The sequence below is a fragment of the Monodon monoceros genome, unplaced genomic scaffold, assembly GCF_005190385.1.
Source record: "Monodon monoceros isolate NGI ecotype Baffin Bay Population unplaced genomic scaffold, NGI_Narwhal_1 Super_Scaffold_18, whole genome shotgun sequence".
NCBI lineage: Eukaryota > Metazoa > Chordata > Mammalia > Artiodactyla > Monodontidae > Monodon > Monodon monoceros.
The window spans coordinates 125,589,645-125,612,454 of NW_021703774.1; the positions used below are offsets into that span (position 1 = coordinate 125,589,645).

The following is a 22,810-nucleotide window of genomic DNA, read 5'->3' on the forward strand; positions in this document are numbered from 1 at the left end:
GGGGCGAGGCGGGAGGCGGGTAGCGCAGGCCGCGGCGGCCGTGGAGTAGGTAGCAGCCGCAGACTGCCGAGCCGAGCGCCCCAGCCCTGGTAGCCCACCCTGCGCGCCCTCCTCAGCCCCCGGTGCGTGTACGCTGGGGCTCTGGGGGGCTGGCCGCTTAGGGAGCGGGCCGCCCGACCCTGACCCGCGCAGTGACCCGGAGCCCCCCGGCCCAGGCGCACACGGAAGTGGTGAGTGTCACCGACTGGAGGTAGAGAAGCCTGCGGCGCCCGGAGGCTAGGGGCGGGGAGCCCGGCGCTGGCGGGAGACGCGGCCGCCGCTTTGGGGCCTCGCGCGTCGCGCACCCGGGGCCGCTCCTCGAGCGTGGCTCTGGACCTGGGGGCCGGGCCGGGGCAGGGTGGGGGCGAGCGGGGCCGGGCGGGGAAGGCGGGGGATTTCCAGCTGAGCGGAGACTGCCGGTGCCGGGAGGTCGGAGGCCGGGGGCCCCAGGCCCGAAGGGGAAAGGTTAAGGCTCGCTGCCCCCTCCCCCAGAGCGCACACCAAGTTTTCATAAACAAGCCTGGGACGCGCTGACATCCTGTTTATACCACCCTGAGATACAGGCGCGGGCTTGAGGTTGGACGTCCCTCGCTGTTGCACCGAGAACTTGACCGCCAGCTCTCTGACAGAATTGCCGGGGAGCGGAAGGAGGATTTTTCAGGCCTCAGGACGGATGCTGAGCGTCTTAGCCATTTGACTTCTTTGCCATCTCAGCGAGGGAAAGTTTCTGGGATTTGGGGCCCAGTTTGGGGCAGTGGGGCGTCTGGGGACTCAGGAGACGCCCCCTTTCCTTTTAGGTTCTGTTGGGACACTGGCCCCAGGTAGCGGGCGGAAAGTCTGAAAGACGCTCACTGGGCGAGATGGCCAGGGAAGAGGAACAGTGAGAGCAAACCACTCGGGGAATTGCGAGTCCTGCTGTAAAGGGACTAGTAACCGAAACTGGGGCTGGCCTCTGGCTCCATGTGTAACTCCTCAGACCCCATCCGCACGCCGTCGCCAAGCATCAGAGGGAGACGTCGCTTTAGCAGGACTAGTAAACACCCCTCTCAGGTCACTCCCCTAGGTTCCAGGGAAGTGGGCGCCTTGGATGTGTTTACCGAGGACCTTCTCTAGGGGACTAGATAAAGGGTATGATTATTGCCAGGTGTTTGTGCACATTTTTTTGTTTTTTTGATTGTATATTCTTTGCGAATTCTTGTGTGTCCATGGGAAAGAGGATCCCATCGTCCGTGCCACTTCTCTTAATACGTGGCTGTGAGCTGTCTTATGCCCCTGGTTGGATACATGCTGTTGACTTTTTTTTTTTAAGAGTGCAGGGCTTTTTTCTCAGTGGCAAGAGTTTACAGCTGTATAAAATTGTTATTACTTTTTTGGGGGGAGGAAAGCATTAAAAACCTGACATAGTTAAGTGATGAGTATAATGCAGAAACAACTAGATATGATCATGGAGTGTTTGATTGTTGGCTTTTTTTTTTTTTTAGAAAAAAGATTTGAGTTATGGGCATTTTACACAGTGGAAAAAATTTTTAAGATGAACATTGTATATTGATTACATTTTTGTTCCTCGCTTTCCGAAACTCCATTTTGTGTTGTTTCTGCCTTTGCTTTGGGTGACTGATGTTTTTCAAGACCAGGCAGTCGTTTTTATTGAAGGATCAATGTGTTCTTTTGTACTTTGTGGTGAAGGTTAATGGAGGCTACAAGGGTACCAGACACTTTGGGTACAATATGCATTGCAATATGGAGAAAATGTCTCCTATGTATAGATCCAGATCACATTTAAAGATGCAGGTACCTGCGTGATTGTGGACATTATGAGTAGGAATAGTCACAACCTCTTTAACTTTGCATGTCATATCAACTAAGCACTTACACCGTATCTTAGTTTCTCTAAATAGCTACAAAAATGTATTTTTTTAATACTAGGATTGCAGTGTGACACTCCATGTTGAATAAAGCCAGTTTAGTTTCCCTACTCCACAGTATACTAATTGCTTATTGTTATTGGGAAGTGATGATAGAGGGTGAATAAATTATACATACATAGACAAAATAATTCAAACATTTCCCGAAATATAACTACATTTCAATTTGTTGTAATTTAGTCAGTCTTAGTAGCAATTTGGCTAATGTTCTGTATGTACTGGTAATTATCTTTCTGATCAATTGGTATCTACCTTTTACAGATGTAAGTTGTTAAGGGGAATTAGCTTGCAAAATGTTTTCAATTCAAGCTTTTGCTAAAAAGCTGGTAGAAAGTAAGGAATTTTGAGGGCAAAGTTGCTTTTGCAGGAAAAGAGACTCATTAAATGTCATGAAGAAATTTAAGCTGAGTGCTTTTAAGTGGGATAGTGAGGTCTGCCAGTTTAGATTCTGGGTTCACAAACACTAGTGGTTTCAACTGCAGACCACAGATTCTAATAATGTTTTGAAGTTATCACTCAGTTTCTTCTGAGTAGCTGGAAGTAACACATATATTTGGACAGAAACCCAGCTGGAGCAAGTATTGAGAATGTATAGGTTTATACCCATTTTAATAGAGTGGACACTAAGGTACAACTGCATTAATAAGGTTTATTAACAAAGACCAAGGTCTGTTTTCCGACTCCTCTGTTAAGTGTTTCCTCCCCCAACACACATTATTTTATATATCTTTATTATGTATATACTTATGTTCTAATGAGGTCGTATGCTTTTAGAAGATTTATCATCTGAGATGTGAGTATTTGCAAGGAAGTTTTTCTTGTTCATTTCCACATTTAAAAAAATTGTTTTAAGTGGATAGGGAGTTGATTAATTACTGAATCTTGCTGAGCAAGCAGCTTCTGATGGTCTGACTTATGGTGGTCCAGTGTTCTGTGGACCCTTATCGTAGAATAAAGATGCCAGAAAGAACCTCGCAGATTCTTTTAGACCAGTGTTCCTCAGCTGGGTATGATTGTGCACCCAAGGAGATATTTGAGGTTTATGGAGACATTTTTGATTGTTAGAACTGTGGGGGTGGGGTGGGGTTGAGAGGAGGCAGTGTTACTGGCATCCAGTGGGTAGAGGCCAAGGATGCTGCTCAACATCCTACAATGCATGGTGCAGCCGCCTACAGCAGAGAATTATTTGGCTCAAAATATCAATAGTGCTGGTCTTGAGAAATCCTGTTTTGGAATGCCAGGTGGGTAACGAGAAGATCCTGGCTTCTGTCATGGCAAGCTGCTTCACTTCAGGCCCCTATTTTCTTCATCTGTAAAATGAAAATAAAAATATCCATCTTGGCGATCTCACGAAGCTGTTGGGAAAAACTAGGTAAATAATGGATGGAAACTGAAGTGCTATGCAAATTATAACTATAACTATTGTGAAGACTTTTTTTTTTATTGAAGTATAGTTGATCTACAGTGCTGTGCCAATCTCTGCTGTGCAGCAAAGTGACTTAGTGATACACAGAGACATGCTTTTTTACATTCTTTCCCATTATGGTTTATCACAGGATATTGAATATAGTTCCCTGTGCTATACAGTAGGACCTTGTTGTTTATCCATGCTATATATAGTAGTTTACATCTGCTAATTCTAAACTCCCAGTCCTTCCCTCCCCCCTCCCCCTCGGCAACCACAAGTCTGTTGTCTGTAAGACATGATTTTTTTAAAACCAGATGAATTGTTATATATACTGGTCGTTGAGGAGGAAGGGGGTTGAGGCAGTATGTTGAATGCCAAGATTGGATGGTTTGATGTTCCTGAATTCTTTGTTATTCATTTTTTTAGGTAGAGGAATTATTTAATGTAGTTATGTAATTATTAGAACATAAATTTTTTAACTGTTTTTTTTTTTTTTTTTTTTTTTGCGTTACGCGGGCCTCTCACTGTTGTGGCCTCTCGCGTTGCGGAGCACAGGCTCCGGACGCACAGGCTCAGCGGCCACGGCTCACGGGCCCAGCCGCTCCGCGGCATGTGGGATCCTCCCGGACCGGGGCGTCCTCTGCATCGGCAGGCAGACTCTCAACCACTGCGCCACCAGGGAAGCCCAACTGTATTTTTTTAAACATAAAGATTATTTTCTCACTATAATGAGGGAAAACTCATAAAAAAATTAGAACATAGAGGAAAGTAGAAAGTACAGGAGAAGAGTCATCCATGGTCTACTCCCTTTTCCATTTTAGGACAATAACGTTCTTAGCAATTTCTTTTCTGTTAGAGTCATTTATATTGGAAGAAGAGCTAACGATGAAAAAAGCGGCAGTAGTGACCAAGGAAGGTGCTGTTTGTTTCTATGCCCTTCATTTTCTCTTTTCTAATAAATATGATGTACGGGCAGTTACATTATAGGAGACATTAGAGGAATTGGTTCACTATTTTTATACTTTGCGGGCTAACCTCCAAGCCGTGTTCTCGTTTGGCATGTTGTTTCCTCTCTGCTTCTTGCTCTCCCCTGAATTCAGCTAGGTGTGCCACTATTGCTTCCTGTCCCGAAACCCTATGGTAACATGGGGTTTTAAACAGCTGCCATGTTGAAATGACCGGGTTTCTGGGGCAGGAAACTACTTCCTGTGAGTATTCTTTCCTCTGAAGTGCACCAGCTTTTTTGGCAGTTTGAGGCAAGAAGAAAGCACAAAACTTTAAGTTCGTTTCTGTGGTATATTTACTTCTGAGATTTTATGATCTGTGATTCTTAACAGCTGGCAGCGGGCACACATTTTTTTCCTTGGTGCTCTATGAGTAAACTGCCGATCCTGAGGCAAGACCTGCTTTAGAAGCAAAACGAAAATTTCTTTAAGTCTACTCTAGGCAGAAGACAGAGCTGGTCTTTGTTCAGATATTTTTAATCTGTGGTAACTGAATTTACTTACCAGTAATATTCACACAGCATTTTGTTCATCCATTTATCCATTCAGTAAATACTTTTTGAGCTCCTGCTATGAGTCTCAGGGAGTGAATAAACAGAACAAAACAGGCAAAAATCCTGCTTTTATAGAGTTTACAGTTTAGTGGAAGACCCTTGAGCCTGTTGAGAGTTTCTCAGTTGCAGGTTATACACGGCAGCCACTGTGACTAGAGCAGGGTACTGAGAGGCAGCAGAAGGAGGTAGGGCTGGACATTCAGGATGGGGCCAGACTGTGAAGACTGCACAAGTCTGTGTGCAGTGTGAGGTCAGGGACTGTGACCTGTGTTGAACGAATGAACAGGGAAGATGGGAAGCCATTCACAGTTTTTGAGCTCAAGAATAACCTCATTAGAAAATGCAGCAGCTGTGAAGCACTGACAGTTCTATAAAGGGTCAGCTTCATTTGACCATTGTGCAACTCTTCATCCTCCCCATCACAGAAAACATTCCTTACTTATCCACCACTGATCAACTGTTAGAAGACTACTAGGAAATAGAAAATGCTTAGAGCCAAAATAGATGTCATGAAGTCTGTATATGCTTTCCTTATAGTAGAGTAAAACTTATTTTTGGTTTGCTTTTAATTTATAAAGGATTTGTAGACAATCTACCTAACTGGTTTTCAAGTCAATAGGAGATTAAATACAAAAAACACAAGAGATGGGAATTGTTAAGAGGATGAATACAGGAAGGAACATTCTCTGAGGCAGGCAGTGTTAATTTTTATATTGGAAGTGAATGAGGAGAGGTTTATGAAAAGCAGAGCCATAACTCAAAAAGTGGAGCACCTTGGCTGGGGCCATTTAGTGGAGGGGTGAATGCCATCGTAAATACCTTAGCGTATTGAAGGTGTCACTTTCACAGTACAGCACAGTAATTGGTGTTGATAATGACCAGTCCATTAAGAAGAGAAGAGGTCAAGTTGTGGAGCATAATGGAAATGAGGCCATATAGTTCTGGACTTTAGCAGAAAAGGGCAGCCTGAGGGCTTGGGAGGTGTGCAAGTGGTGGGGAGAGGTGGGGGTGGAGTAAGAAGCTGCAGTCAGGATTGCTACAGGACAGGCTTGAAGAAGAGGTTTTCTTCAGCATTAAAACCCAGTGAGGAATCTTTGCTTCACAGAAGGAGCTTTCACTCTTCAGGGTAAGTGATTGGAGAGGTCTGCAAGAGGAGGCTGCCTCTGCAAAACTTAAAAAGGGGAGCTGTGGCTATCTGTGGAGAAGGGGGTAACAGCTGGAACCCACCAGTTGGGGTGGTGCGGGGGACTAAATCAGGTCAACTAAATTACGCCTCTAGATGGTACACAGACTGATTTACTGTAGATTAGTCTTGTTTTTCATAATCTGTGTTTTTGGAAGCTCTGGAGCTGGACCGTTGGTTTGATCCTAGCTGTAAGAACGTGGGCAAGTTATGCCTGTTTCCTTATCCATAAAATGAAGATAAGATAGTACCTACCTCTAAGATTGTTTTGAGGATTGAGTGACTACACCTAAATACACCTAACGATTTTGGAATGGTGCCAGGTACATGTTGTGAGCTAAACATTTGTTAGCACGCGCGCTCTCCTTTTTTTTTTCCTCCTTCTGATTGGTGAGTATGCTTTGTGTTAAAAAACAAAGAGCTCAGATTATATTCAGAATGCCTTAAGATGGTAGGGAAGTGTGACCCACTAAATGCAAAACAAAGAGTAGCTGATACATTCTATATTACAAAGGCTTCAGTTAGAAATGGATAAGTCAAAAACATTTAGGCACCTAAAGAAGGCAGTTTCTCAAATCTAGAAGAGATATAGACCGCACCAAGGTGGTAGATAAGTTCTTTTTAAGAAAAAATGAGAAACAAAGTGTTTTTAATTTTACTTTAAATGCCATCCAAGGTATATAATTTGGTAGGAATGTACTAGACTTCCCGGGAAAGTCAGTACTGTGTTGCTCTCCCTGATTCAGTTTACTTAGCGAGTGGTGAGCTGTTGGCAGAAAGGCACAGGCATACCTGTTTGTAAAATGGTGTCTTTAGAGTTGTGTGGAAATTTAAAATCTTATAAATCAGATAATATGCTATGGAGTTTTGCTGTTTAATGAATTATAAAAGTGTAAGAGAACTCTTAAATATATGTTGTTTCCCCTGAATGCTGTTTTATTAGTTCCTTTTTCCATGTATGTGTTGCATTTTCCTAAAACAAGATTTACCCCAAATATAAAATTGTACAAAAAGTTGGTCCTTCCTCCTAATCATATTTTGAATATATCTGTAGTTCTTTCTTAGTAATGTTTATGTTGCATTTATTCATATTCCCAAGAACAGTAGTTGTCATGTGGTTGGAAAAGAGCTCTTGATGATAGTCTCATCCCATGTGCTTTGATACCAAAGATGTTAGCTGTCTCTTTTCCTTGTCTTTCTATTTGAGAAGGAAAATAACAGTAGAACTCCCTAATTTTTATTGGGTGGGGGGGTGCAGTAGGTAGGGAAGTCCAGCTCATATAGTGAACAGGCTGACCTGTAGGTATTTAAAAGAATAAATTTAGGTCTATTAATTTCAGGTACATTAATTCAGACAAGTTCGAATGTATAAAGTGGGAATAGATAAGAACAATTTGTAATTAATGCAACTCTTGTTTTTAATGGTGTTTTAAAGGGTATTAGAACTGACAGCAGTTCATTCAGTTAAGCACAATTATATCTGCAGGCTTATTTGCACAGTTAATTAAGCTCAACTATAGCAAGGCTGTAAATTATAGCAATTTTTTTCAATTAGTAGAATTTAAAATAATCTTTTATGTTATGGTGAGAGAAAAGACAGAAGAAAAATATCAGGGAGAAAACAATCTACCAAATGTATATTTTCCAAGTGAAAAATCTTGTTATTAAACTAGTTTAATTGATCACACACAGGGAGGCAGACAGATGTGACTCATACAGTAAAGAAGTGCACTGGATGTTTGGATGTTTTGCCAGGTACACCTGCAAACCCATTTTAGGGCTAGTTCACAAAGTACAGACTTAAAAAAAGAAGATGCTTAATGCCTAAATTTAATATTCTGAACGATTTTGTTCCAGTAAAGCCGTCTGTAAAACTTTAGGCAGGTCTGCTAATCACTGTATATCAGTTACCTAATTGGGAAAATCATTTGATGTTTGGTGGTATCTCCAAAACACCCCATCTTTTTACTTGTTTAGAATGACCTTCACTGAGTTGGTCAGAAGTAGGAAGGGGAGGTCAGAGGAAGCCAGACTGGCCTGAACGTAAATTGTAAGCCTACTTGATGTGGATTTGTGAAGTAAGCCACTTGGGATGCACAAACTGGCTGAGATAAAAACGCTCTCAGGTTTTCATGTTCATTCCATTATGTAACAATTATCTGTAGGTTGCATATTATGTGAGAACAAGACGGTCCTGATTTCTGCCCTCAGAAGCTTTCTTGCTACTGGAAGACACAATAACTCAACAATTATTCAACTGTTTGTTTTAATTATTCTGAGTACCTGGAGAGATGTCTTAGTTTGGTATAAAGCAGAGGTGGGGGGCAGTAAGAAGAGGGGGTCTTTGTGACACATTTTTTTTTTTACGTTGGAATCTGAAGGGTGAAGGAGTTAGCCAGGCTAAGAGAGTGAGGAGCCTGTTAGCGCAGGCTCACAGCGTGCGCAAAGGATCTGAGGTGGAACCAACACTGCAACTGGAGCAGAGAGGACCGAGAGGCAGGCTGGTGAGGTCAGACTTGAGTCACTGTATGAAAAACAGAAGGATCCCCCCACCCCCACCACACCGGGAGCACCTCTGTCCACTCTGCTGCCAAATGCCTTGAAAGCCTTACTTCCTCCCACTCACTCATTCTTTAACCCTTTGCAACCTGACTGCCACCTCCACACACTTGAGACTTATTCTTTGAGGTCACCAGTGACTTTATGCTGTCATACTTAGGCCTTTTTTCTGTGCTTGTTATCTAAAGCATTTGATGCTGCTAAACACCCCCTTCCTGAAAGATGTCCCACACCGCACTGCTGTCTGGCTTCTGAGACACAATACTTCTCTCCTTTCTGTCTGTGTCTTTGCTCTCTTCTCTTTGGTGTCTTCTCTTCCTCTCCTCTCTCGCCGCCCCCAATACAGACTTTCCTAAAGGTTCTGAGAAGGGCAGATCTTATTTATTCCTAGAACTGTGCAGATGACCTGCTTTCACCTGTGCTCCAGTTGTCCCTTTTATTCATATTTCTTCTTCTCCACTCCCTACCTCCCCAAATACCAGCTGAGCAGCTTTAGGCACTGGCCAAGGCACTGGGGACACAGTGGGGAACAAGAGGCAGGGCCCTGTTCTTAAGGAGCCAACATTCTAAGATGTTAAACATGGCGATAAATAGGTGCTGTTATGTGCGATAAAGAAAATTAAGTATGGTAATTGGTAGAGAATGCTTAGGTGGGTGGGAGAGGGGCTACCTCTGAGGAAATGACATTTGGGCTCAGACCTGAATGATGGGTGATGAGCAGGAGCCAGCTCATGCCATGACCTGGAGGAAGAGTACCAGGCAGGGAGCAGCAGGTGCCGAGGCCCCACGGTGGGATGATCTTTCCATTTCATCTGGGCTCCCTTACCTGCATGTCTTGTTGACACCTCCCATTTAACTGCTCCAGAATTAATATCATCTCTTTTTCTGACTCAGCCAACCCAGTGGATGATTTCTCTGTTCCTCTTAGTACTACCTCTGTTCACCACCCTCAGAACCAGTGGTCAGAAAACTTATCCTGTAGAGAGGAAGACAGTAAATATTTTCGGCTTTGAGGATCATGCCACTCTGTGACAACTCCACAGTTCTGCCACTGCAGAACTAAAGCAGACATTGACAACGTGTAAACCAACAAGTGTAGCTGTGTTCCAGGAGAACTTTACGTACGGACGTTGACATTCGAGTTTCCACTTGTCACAAAATATTATTTTTTTCCCAACCACTTAAAAATGTAAAAATTTGTATAGCTTCCTGGCTGTACAAAACAGGCAAGAGGTCAGATTTGGCACGTGGGCCCAAGTTTGCTGACCCCTGCCTTAGGTCATCTTGGTTTCTCGCCCTGCTGCGCCCCTCCCGCACCCCCTCCGTCCCTCAGTCCAGCAGTCTGCCAGGCCCTCTCAGTGCTCCCTCCCAGTGTGTGGCTTCTTTGTCTTCTTGCCATTCCCTGCCTCTGACCTAGCTTTTCTTTACCTGGGGGATCACAGTAATCTCCAGCCTAGTCTCCCTGCTTCCAGCCTTTCCCTCCAGTCTGTCCTCCATACAGACATTGGATAATCTTCCTGCAGCTTGACTCAGGTCACAGAATTTCCCTGACCGCAGCCTTTGGAAGCCCCACAGAAAACAGTCCAAATTCCACCTTACTGTAGTATTCCAGGCTCCTTGTCATAAGATTTCAACTTTTCATCTTATTCTCCCATTTCTCTCCTTCTGTGCCAAAGTAGATTGTTCACTATTTTGCATTTGTGCCTCAGACATTCCTCATATTTTTCTGCCTCCTCCTCCTCCACGGACTTTGCCCATGCCTCATGCTCTCTATCTGTCACAATTCTGTAGCTTTCAAGGCCCCTTCAAATGTCCCTGTTCTCTCCGCCCCAACCCCCAACAAGAGGCATGTGTATACTTAGTGCTTCAGTGGTGTGTGATCCTCTTTTCTAGGGCATTGTCTTCTGCCTTGTGCTTCAGTTCCTTTGTAGACTTCCCTCCACTGTGCAGTCCCAAGGTTCTTGAGGACAGGGACTTATTCATTGTAATATCCCCTTTCACAGAAGATACCTGGGTTATTATTGAGTAAATGCTAAATCCTCTGTAGACAATTTGTAGAGGTTCAAAGTGGGAACTTTTTTTTTTTTTTTTTTTTTCCGGTACGCGGGCCTCTCACTGTTGTGGCCTCTCCCGTTGTGGAGCACAGGCTCCGGACACGCAGGCCCAGCAGCCATGGCTCACAGGCCCAGCCACTCCGCGGCATGTGGGATCCTCCTGGACTGGGGCACGAACCCGTGTCCCCTGCATCAGCAGGCGGGCTCTCAACCACTGCGCCACCAGGGAAGCCCCGGGAACATTTTTACTAGAAGGAGTTTGGCCAAATTAAATCCTTGATTCTTGTATAAAGTAGTACAGTTTTGTGAATGATCACCAAGTATTTTGGAAGACTATGGTGATATTCTTCGTCCTGTCAGTGGCTTAAATAAATAAGTTTAGGCAAATTTTTGATGTTCCTCTTCAGGAATTTATATGTTTCTTTTTATAAAAAAGGAAAAGAGAAAGACTGTTGTGTAAATCATAATGTTTCCTTGCCCAAAAACTCGAGGCCAAGTTATTTGCTTATTTTAGGTTGCTATTCATTTTTCTTACAGTGATCTCCCTGCCTCAGTCTCCCACCAGATCACTTTTCACATGTATTAAGTCCTCCTTTTAATGAATCGTTCTGTTTTGTAAGTCTTATATATTTATATGAGTAGCCCCAACTTATATTTTGGTGAGAAATAGAAATTTAAGTAATAAATACTAGGCCCTTGATTTACCCAACCTAAGGTGACACCAAGATGGTAAATATCTTGAAAGGAGCAGGCAAAAAAAGGCTCTGGGGCAATATGGGAATCATGATGTGGGTTTGGTGGAAAATGAGAAAAGCACTTTCTCAGTCTTCTGGTGAACTTGTGCTTGGGGTAGCTTCCAGGTTTGTGGGATGTGTAGCACATCTTGTCCAATGGGAAGGAGAGGGAGCAAGAGGATGAGACTTTCCTCTAATAAGAGTTTGATAGTGTCTGGTCTTACATTTAGGTCTTTAATCCATTTTGAGTTTATTTTTGTGTATGGTGTTAGGGAGTGTTCTAATTTCATACTTTTACATGTACCTGTCCAGTTTTCCCAGTACCACTTATTGAAGAGGCTGTCTTTTCTCTACTGTATATTCTTGCGTCCTTTATCAAAGATAAGGTGACCAGGGCTTCCCTGGTGGCACAGTGGTTGAGAGTCCACCTGCCGATGAAGGGAACACGGGTTTGTGCCCCAGTCTGGGAAGATTCCACATGCCGTGGAGCGGCTGGGCCCGTGAGCCATGGCCGCTGAGCCTGCGCGTCTGGAGCCTGTGCTCCGCAACAGGAGAGGCCACAACAGTGAGAGGCCCTCGTACCGCAAAAAAAAAAAAAAAAAAAAAAAGATAAGGTGACCATATGTGCATGGGTTTCTCTCTGGGCTTTCTATCCTGTTCCATTGATCTATATTTCTGTTTTTGTGCCAGTACCATACTGTGTTGATTACTGTAGCTTTGTAGTATAGTCTGAAGTCAGGGAGCCTGATTCCTCCCGCTCCATTTTTCATTCTCAAGATTGCTTTGGCTATTCGGGGTCATTTGTGTTTCTATACAAATTGTGAAATTTTTTGTTCTAGTTCTGTGAAAAATGCCATTGGTAGTTTGATAGGGATTGTATTGAATCTGTAGATTGCTTTGGGTAGTAGAGTCATTTTCACAATGTTGATTCTTGCCAATCCAAGAACATGGTATATATCTCCATCTATTTGTATCATCTTTAATTTCTTTCATTAGTATCTTATAATTTTCTGCATACAGGTCTTTTGTCTCCTTAGGTAGGTTTATTCCTAGGTATTTTATTCTTTTTGTTGCAATGGTAACAAACTCTTAGAGGAAGACATAGGCAGAACACTCTGTGACATAAATCATAGCAAGATCCTTTTTAACCCACCTCTTAGAGAAATGGAAATAAAAACAAAAATAAACAAATGGGACCTAATGAAACTTCAAAGCTTTTGCACAGCAAAGGAAACCATAAACAAGACCAAAAGACAACCCTCAGAATGGGAGAAAATATTTGCAAATGAAGCAACTGACAAAGGATTAATCTCCAAAAGGTACAAGCAGCTCAATAACAAAAAAACAAACAACCCAATCCAAAAATGGGCAAAAGACCTAAGAGACATTTCTCTAAGGAAGATATACAGATTGCCAACAAACACATGAAATAATGCTCAACATCATTAATCATTAGAGAAATGCAAATCAAAACTACAGTGAGATATCATCTCACACGAGTCAGAATGGCCATCATCAAAAAATCTAGAAACAGTAAATGCTGGAGAGAGTGTGCAGAAAAAGGAACCCTCTTGCACTGTTGGTGGGAATGTGAATTGGTACAGCCACTATGGAGAACAGTATGGAGGTTCCTTAAAAAACTACAAATAGAACTACCATATGACCCAGCAATCCCACTACTGGGCATATACCCTGAGAAAACCATAATTCAAAAAGAGTCGTGTACCAAAATGTTCATTGCAGCTCTATTTACAATAGCCAGGACATGGAAGCAACCTAAGTGTCCATCAAGAGATGAATGGATAAAGAAGATGTTGTACATATATACAATGGAATATTACTCAGCCATCAAATGAAACGAAATTGAGTTATTTGTAGTGAGGTGGATGGACCTAGAGTCTGTCATACAGAGTGAAGTAAGTCAGAAAGAGAAAAATACCATATGCTAACACATATATATGGAATCTAAGAAAAAAAAAAAAAGGTCATGAAGAACCTAGGGGTAAGACGGGAATAAAGACACAGACCTACTAGAGCATGGACTTGAGGAGATGGGGAGGGGGAAGGGTAAGCTGTGACAAAGTGAGAGAGTGGCATGGACATATATACACTACCAAACGTAAAATAGATAGCTAGTGGGAAGTAGCCACATAGCACAGGGAGATCAGCTAGGTGGTTTGTGACCACCTAGAGGGGTGGGATAGGGAGGGTGGGAGGGAGGGAGACAGAAGAGGGAAGAGATATGGGAACATATGTATGTGTATAACTGATTCATTTTGTTATAAAGCAGAAACTAACACACCATTGTAAAGCAATTATACTCCAATAAAGATGTTAAAAATAAAAAAAGATTAGGCAGCTTTTACTACGTCAGCTGTTTACATGCTTTGAATTTGATATTTAATTTAATCTTCTAATAGCCAGAGAGTTGGATCTTAATGGCATCATTTTCCAGATGAGCAAACAAAGCTAATAAATGGCAGAGCTGGAATTCAAATGTGCAGCGCTCTCACTAAAAACAAAACAAAACACAACAAAAAACTTTCTACTCTTCCACTGTCCCCCAGCTTTACTGAGATCTAATTGGAAAACCCTTCAACTCTTAAAAAAGCCTCCTTTCTATTGTCTTGTTAGTTGTCCCACCTCCCTTTTATTTCTGACATTGGCATTTAAATGAGAACCCATGGAATGCGTTCCTATCCTGTTTTCCAACGTAATGCTTCTGAAGTAGTTTTAGGCTTTTGGAGAAGTGTCTCTAGCCACCTATGTTGTATTTGGTATTGTTAGGTGCTAAGTAATAAAGAGGATCTGAAAGGAATTTTTTTTTTTTTTGGCAGGGATGAGGGTGTGGGAGGTGAGATGGGTAATTGGGTTAATTTAGCTGTCCTAAAGATAATTTAGTATTTTCCTGTGAAATATCTTTGACATTTTAAAATCGAACTTGATTTACTGTTATTTTATATTACCTGGTTATTATGTAACATGTCCCACGATTACCTATTTGGATCTGAGTATACTAGATGTGTTATGAAAAGCACTCTGGACTTAGAACCAGGAGGAGCCGGTCTTAGGCTTTCCTCTGACACTAGCTCTGTGGTTTTGGGCTCATAATTGATCCTCAGTTTTTCTTAACTGTAAAGTGGATTTAATAGAACCTATCACCAAGGTGGTTTTGTGAAGGTTAAATGAGGTAGAACACTGCTTCAGACAGTGCCTGAGATTCAGTAGCATTTAATAAATGTTAGTTACCAACCCCCATCCCAAATATTGAACATTGCCAGAAAGTCTGTAAATGTAATGTAACATTTATGTTTATAAGTGGGGACTTTATAGATACATATTATTCAAGTTATGAACTTCTGATGCAGGAAGCCCACTTATGCAAATAGCTGGGTTCCCACTACTACAAAAGCATCAGTATAAGATAGTGGTTTGGACTCCCAAATCTGGAACCAGCATCTGTGGGTCTGAATCCTGCTTTATTTTACAAGCTGAGTTTATTTTACTAGCAAGTTATTCAACCTCAGTTTTCTCAACTGCAAAATGAGGATAATACCACCTACCTTATAGGGTTGTAAGGATTAAATGAGCAAGTGTGTATATTTGTATACCAACATCCTATAAAGGTTTGCCACTGTTATTATTTGTTATCCTCCCATCTTCTCATTGTATAGACAGCCAGTAAGTCATCTGGAAAGTCCCTGAGATTCCATCTCATATCTTCTCTGATCAGGAGAATCCTCCGTACATCATATACCTGTCTTTTCCCTCTGTCTTCAGTCTCTTCCTGGTTACTGCATTTTAGTTCATGCTACCCTTTTCTCATGTGTAATGCACTCTCATCAATCCCCTTCTTTGTACATTTCTTACCTAGACACTTAAAAAAATCTGTTTTATGTGAGACCCCAAACATTTTCTAATAGTGACTGATAATCCCAGCTATGTGTTCAGGATACTTTTTTTTGTGTGTGTGTGTCACGCGGGCCTCTCACTGTTGTGGCCTCTCCCGTTGCGGAGCACAGGCTCCGGATGCACAGGCTTAGCGGCCATGTCTCACGGGCCCAGCCGCTCCGCGGCATGTGGGATATTCCCGGACCGGGGCACGAACCTGTGTCCCCTGCATCGGCAGGCGGACTCTCAACCATTGCGCCACCAGGGAAGCCCCAGGATACTTTTATTCCAAGGAAGATGAAAGTTGTATAATCTCAAGCAAATGAAAAAAATGTATGTAAAGTATTGTTTATGGAATGCTTATTCTGTGCCAGTCATTCAGATTAATAAACTGAGGCTTAGAATGGTTGAATAACATGTTTAAAGGCACCCAGCTTTTATCTGGGGGAACTTGGATTTGAGTTAGGCCAGGTCTACCTGGCCCTTGGTCTCAAAATCCCTGAGCTTAGTTGCCATAAAACTACAGGCACCTCCTCGCCACTCCATTTGTACCCCTTATTAACGTACAGTTGACTTTCCCTCAAACTCCAGCTTTCAGATGACAAGATCACTCATGGTTCTCTTTGGCTGCAGTAATATTCTGCTCATTTGCTAGGGCAGCTGTATAGTGTTTCAGATACTTTGTGTTAAATTGGTCTTTTGTGTGTTGGCTTGGAAACCTAACCACATTTATAGTAGTGTGTATTAGGGGAAAATGTGCTCCAAATTTCAAACAACGAACTGGGAATGAATTTTTAAAAACGCCCAACTGTTTATAAACTCAAGACTACCAGTGTAGTTGTTAGAGTATATTACCTTCGTTGATATACTTTAAAGGCTTATGTGTCATACTTGAACCAGACACAGTCTGGAATGGTATACACATTATTGCACTAATTTGCTTAGTTGTCTGTCCTCATCTGTGGCTGACCTTTGTATCACCAACCACTACCATTGTGTTTGCCACATAGTAGGGATCCAGTGAGGAGACCTATTTAGTCCTCTTTAAAAAATCCATGTTTTTTTTATACTTTTCTGTAGCTAGATATATTTCAGTAAGAAAAAAATCAATGGAACGTCAGGCAACATTGAAAGAGGAACATTGCCATGCAGCTACGAATCAGATGAAAAATACTGCTTATGCTAGGCGGAATTAAGACATTTACAGGTATTTGGGAGCCAGACACTTACGAGAATATTGCTTTGATTATTGGGAAGCAAGGAAAGCAGTCAAACGAGTTCCTTCTTGGCTTCGAGTCTTGTTTACTTTTCTTAGGTTAGAACTGATAACTCTAATGGTTTTAAGAGAACATGGAGACAGGTCTGCTATGAAATGCCAGCATATTTAGTTCTAAGTTTATAGACATTTTCTAGTAAGTGCTGTTTAAGGGTTTGTAGCTACACAATGATCATAACATCTTATAATAATTTTAAGAGTTTGAAGAAAGCAAAGCCTCCCAGGGACACTTCCTTCCCCAATTTTACAACAGAGAAAACTAAGAGTCAGAGCACTTAGTGACTCACCCAAGACCTCTGTGGGCCACCACTTTAGCATCATGCTCAATTTGTGATTGAGTCATAAATGATACAGAAGGTAGTCAGAGGTAGAACTTAGGTAACTAAATATGTACCCATTTGTTCAAATAGTTCTGAGACGTCTAAGATGTATTTGTGGGTAGGAGATTTGGAAATTATCTGAGAGAAATTAGGATTATGTAGGGTCCAGTCATTACCTTGGATATTATGAAGGGCAGTATCTCATGGGAGAAGAGATGGCAAACTGTTGTTTTCGGCCCTTGCCACACTGGAATTTGCAGAGGTTAGGGACCAAGTCCCTCTTATTTATCCTTCTAGTCCTAGTCAGCCTTGTGCCTGCTAGTGAGCAGCTGGTCAGTAGTGGAGTATTATTGATCACATGAATGCCAGGCATAGACACTAACTGTGGGTTTGTCTTGTGGAAGGCCTATTTGATTGTTTGGCTGGCATTTCTTTTTTTGTGTTGTTCCTTTTGTCAAGAGAAAAACCTCTTGACACAGCACCCCTAATCTAATTAGACCTTAATGGAGGTAACAGTTATATTAAGAACAGGAAAAACAAAGTGTTGAGAGGTCATTACAGATAAAAAGGTGCTCTCTTGTATAACTTTCATTTGAGACTTCAGGCAACTGAGATTCAGAGAGGTGAAGTGATTTTGAGTTAGCCCCAAGCCCTGTACTCGCCCACTGTGCCCCGTGGCTGCAGTGCTCTTGACTGGTTTTGGGGAACAGCACAGCCTGTAATGCCTCCCCTCTGACAGTCTGCTCAAGTCCAGCTGCTTACGGGTGCCTCTGCTGCCACCTGGTTTCACAGAGCCTCCTGGAGGCCTGGTCTTCAGACCTGCTGCCTCTGGTCATACTCAAGGCCCTGCCCACATACCACATGCCACCTGTCTTTGTCTTGTTCTTGCAGCGGGGCCTGCTCTCAGCACATTCTCACTGTGGGAATGAAGCCTGGGAAGTAATTCGGTCAAGGTATTTATGACTGAAACAGGGTGCCTCAAAGCAGACAATCTGCTAACCCTGACTTGGGCCTCTGAGGAGAGAAAAGTTTTTATTTCTTCTTTTCCTTTTACCTTTTTCTTTAGTCATTAAAAAGCTTCGGGCTGTGAATTAAAACTAATTGTAACTTTTTAATTTTATACAAGAAAGATACATATTTTATGGGATCTCCATTGATCTGTATTATGTTTCCTTTCTAGAGACATTAGGCCGTTGCATTTTTAGTTGTTTCTCTAAAGAGTTATTTTTTAATTAATTTTAGATAATTTATCCAAGCTATGTTCAAAAAGTAGTTTCATGTAGAATACTGTTAGCCATTCTTGCATTTACTTTTAGAGAAGTCAGGATGTAAGCCTAATATTGGCCCTTATGAGGCAGTCATTAGAAATTTGCTATGGCTACTGGTGAATTCTTTAAAAATTTAATTAACATTTTAAAGAAATAACATATTTGCATTTTATGAAAATCAGAAATAAATAATTCTAAGATGTCACTCAGATAAACATTTTTGTTAATATTTTAGTGTTTCAGACTTTGTTTCATGGATATATGGAACTATTAAGTTAAAAAATTTCCAAGGAGATCATAGAACATAGTGCTGTAATCTGGTTTGTTCACCAAGTGACTTCTCATAATTTTACCCCTATGAGGTAATAACTTTTGGTTAGGGTGATAGCTTTTTATGGTACATGGTGTGGATGAATGAAAGTTTGTTTACCTAACCCTTTAATCTGTTGCATATATATTATTTGTTTTTCCTACTATAAATAATCCTGTTACAGACACCTTTGTGCCTCCTTTTTTTTTTTTTTTTTTTTTTGAATTTTCTGATTATTTCCATTAGGAGACTGTAAATGGTATTGTTGTCTGAAAGTTATTCACATTTTAAGATTTTGGGTATTATTTATGCCATGATTTAAAAAAGCACACACTGTATTTTAACAGAAATATCATAAATCTGCCCAGTTGGTTTTTTCTAAGACAGTAAGTTCTGTAGGTTCCTTGACAAATAAATGGTCCTGGGGACTGCGGGATGCCTGAGCAGTGCTTCTAACTGTTAGATCTTCCCCTGAGCACTGTAAACATTCTGGACTGCCAGATTCTAAGATTTGCTCTGGAGGTGTGAGATAGAAGCCACCTTAAGTAGCTGGAAGATAATCCTGGGGAAGAGACAGGCTTTGTCATTTTTGTGTTTACCAGGTGTGCAGCATTGAACCTTTAAAACTCTTCCAAGTAAAATAGGGTCTTCCCCCCCACCCCCCTTATGATTAAAATGCTGGCTGCTAATCTTTCATGATAAAGAGAGAGCAGTTTCAGAAGATGGATCATTTCTTGATTAGTGGTTGTAAAGATTGCACATGGATGGTATCCCCCAGTGTTGTGAAGTTATTTTATTGGTCAGGTCAGCTTCAGTGAAATCAACATGGCTGGCTTATCTTTGCAAAGACTTGTGACAACAAGTTCATAACTACACTCCCTGGGGAGCGCAGTTTACTTTTAAGATTTTGCTTCAGGCATCTCTCTGCAGCCTTATGCTGTGAGTCTTTAAGATTCCAGATATGAAACTGGTTTGACATTAATTCCTAGCATGACAGCTTTTTAGATCTCCTCTTTGCCTAAGTCAGATGAAGTCTGCAGAGCTAGCAGCATTCCTTCTCCCTTTATTTTCTCCTTTCTCCATGTCTGCTGGTTCACAAAAGAGAGTAATTATACCTAGGCAGTCATAAACATTATTGATTAGATTTGTATTTAATAAAATTAGACCTTGTCAATTATTAGTGAAAACTAAACCAAGGGAACCTATAGTTATGGAGCATTGAGTTGAACAACTTGGAAAGGGCAAAGTTCTTCAAATAAGGCACAGATAAAAGATCTTATCTGTATATTCTTCTGTTCTTTGACTTAAGTATTAGAATGTTCCTCCAAAGCCTCAGTTTTCAGGGTAATGCTTAGGTGTTCTCTTTTATTTTATACTTCAGATAATTTAGAAACACTTGTATTTCTAAATTTATTTCTATTTTATGCATTGTATAGCTCTCCCTCTATATAATCTAGTATAGATTTAGATTGATAATTTTTTTAAATTATTGTTTCTTCAGAAATGTAAAAATATTCTGGCCTAACACGATGATGTATTTACCAACTGGAAAGATTGTGTTAAATTTGGAATTATACTTACTAAATTATGGAACTGTGTACTACTGTTCTAGTATGTGATACTGCAGATAAAATTTCAAAGGAACTATGGAGAGAAAATTCTTGAAAAGGGTCGTATTGCTCAGTGAAATTGCTTTTCTTTTGGATGTCCCTGTTCTCTTTTGGTGTTTGAGGTGTGGGGGGAGGAGGTTTGCACAGGAAAGGTGTTGAGATTTATTGGCCCAGGTAACTGGAGCCTCTAAAGAGCAGGGGAAGAGAATCCGTGAGCTCCAGCGATGTCAAGGCATGATCTCTTTAGGAGTCCTACTTGGTTCTGCTTTTCTTTCATTGGTCTCATTTCTTGCCACAATGAGGTTTTCTCCAAATGGCTCAAAAGAGAACAACTGGCTGACCCAAGGTGGTGTTTTTCTGGCTTCCATTTGTCAAATCTCTCCAAAGGACTTTTGCTTGGGTCATCCTTTGGTCACGTAGGTGGACAGTCATCAGTAGGGGTCAGGGCAGGACACTGTGATCTGTAGTCCTAGCAGGACCACGTGGCATGAGAGGTTTCTACACAGATAGAGACAGCAAATGTCTAACAACATCTTGAATTGGCAGTTAAAATTTTTTTCTAATTGTGGTAAGATACACAACATAAAATTTACCATCTGGACCATTTTTAAGTTACAGTTCAGTAGCGTTAAGTACATTCACATCATTGTGCAACCTATCTCCAGAATGCTTTTCGTCTTCCAAAACTGAAACTCTATACCCATTAAACAACACCCCTCCACCCCATCCTCCCCTCCCTCCAGCCCTTCGCAACCACCATTCTACTTTCTGTCTCTATGAATTTGACTACTCTGTGTAGCTCATTTAAGTGGAATCATACAGTATTTATCTTTTTGTGATTGACTTATTTCACTTGGTGTAATGTTCTCAAGGTTCATCCACATTGTAGTATATGTCAGAATTTCCTTCCTTTTTAAAACTGAATAATATTCTATTCAGTGTATATACCACATTTTGTTTATCCGTTCATCGACAGACACTTGGGTTGCTTCCACCTTTTGGCTATTGTGAATAATGCTGCTATGAACATAGACACACAAATATCTCTTCGAGATGCTGGTTTCAATTGTTTTGTGAACTGGCAGTTTTTTACACAACTCTTAAGTCAAACAGGTGAACTAAGTTCACCTTTTTCCATAAAAAACTGCCCTTTATCTTAACCTCCCTCTCATATCACCTTCACTTGTTACCTAAGCCATATTGTGGGGCTTATTTTGACTCATCTCTCCTGGACTGTTAGTCACCAAGTGTGATAGATTTTTAACTCTTGAATATCCTTTTAGTCCAATAGCTTCCCTGAGTGTGGTTTGTTCTCAAGGTGCTCTGTGAGTAAAGAATTTCATGGTCAGATAAGTTTGGGAATCGCTTGATGTTGCTTAGTTTATCCTTTTCTTGGAAAACTAAAATAAGAAACTATTGAGTATTAGTCAACTGTTTTCCAGATATATGACCATGGAGCTACCTTTTCACTTAACATATATGAAGTTGAGAAAGAAATACTGTTCTCACTGCTCTTTGCCTTTTCACGCCCACTCCTTACTGCCTTTCTGTAGGTTTCATCTCTGGCTTAGATTGTAGCCCAGTCTCTGAAATCAGGGGGTTTAAATCTTTTTTGTCTTATTGATCCATTTGACAGTCAGTTGAAGCCTCCTTTTCTTGTAATAAAACAGCTTAGACAGTGAAATACATAAGATTACAAATCATTCACTGATTTGTTAGAGAAGAGCTGTCCTCTTGTTCATTCTCAGTTGCTGCAGCCTGGAAATATTGTATGGTGGGGAGTAGTATGGGCAGTGGAGTTTGGATAGTCTGTGTGGACAGGTTATTTAACTTTCTGTGTCTTAGTTTACTCATCTGTAAAACGAATATAGTAATAGTACCTACTTCATAGGGTTTTATGAGAATTAGGTGAGTCCTTATATTCAAAGCACTTAGAACAGTGACTGGTATATATAAGTGCCCAATAAATGTTAGTTGCTATTTCTGTCTTCCCTCCCTCCCTCCATGGTAATATCATTTTTTATCATCTTACTGCAAAAGATGATTTACGATTCCTGTGAAGTTCATTATTCAGTGATTTTGCATGCATTTCATAGTTAATCCTCAACGAAGGAAAAAAATGCATCTGATAATGCTCCCAGTAATTAACTTTTTTGGAGCTCATTAATTTGGAAAATATAGATCATCCTTTTATTAGTGTAGAGCAGGGGTCCCCAGTCCCCAGGCCACGGACTGATATTGGTCTGTGGCCTATTAGGAACCGGGCCGCGCAGCAGGAGGTGAGCAGCGAAAAAGCGAAGCTTTATCTGCCGCTTCCCATCGCTCGCATTACTGCCTGAACCACCCCCTCCCCCCCCCAAGTCCGTAGAAAAATTGTCTTCCACAAAACCGGTCCCTGGTGCCAGAAAGGTTGGGGACTGCTGGTGTAGAGTGTTTGCTTTACTTAAACATTTATTCTCAAAACTTAGTAAACAATTTTAGAGGAAACACTGCAGAAGGAAGTGTGGTTATGAGTGAGTGACTGACTTAGAGGATTTTTATTTTTACTGAGACTTAAATATTTTTTCTTTGAGAGTTTGAGCGGGTAAGAGCATGAGTTTCAGTCATAGCCCTGTGACTTTGGACACGTGACCTAATAGCTTGCCATTTACTATGTACCACCATTTACTTATTTG

The 22,810-nt window shown here is 41.3% G+C and overlaps 1 protein-coding gene across 2 annotated transcripts in view; it reads left to right on the plus strand.

Annotated features, from left to right (window-relative positions):
- JAK1 (Janus kinase 1) overlaps positions 1–22,810 on the plus strand; it is a 139,151-nt gene continuing 116,341 nt past the window's right edge. Inside the window, exon 1 of one of the 2 annotated variants that reach the window (XM_029227833.1) lies at positions 1–230. The gene's annotated coding sequence lies outside the window, so the exon portion shown is untranslated. Of the gene's footprint in view, positions 231–1,148; positions 1,168–22,810 lie in introns of those variants that run through there. The other variant, XM_029227834.1, reaches the window with a different exon arrangement.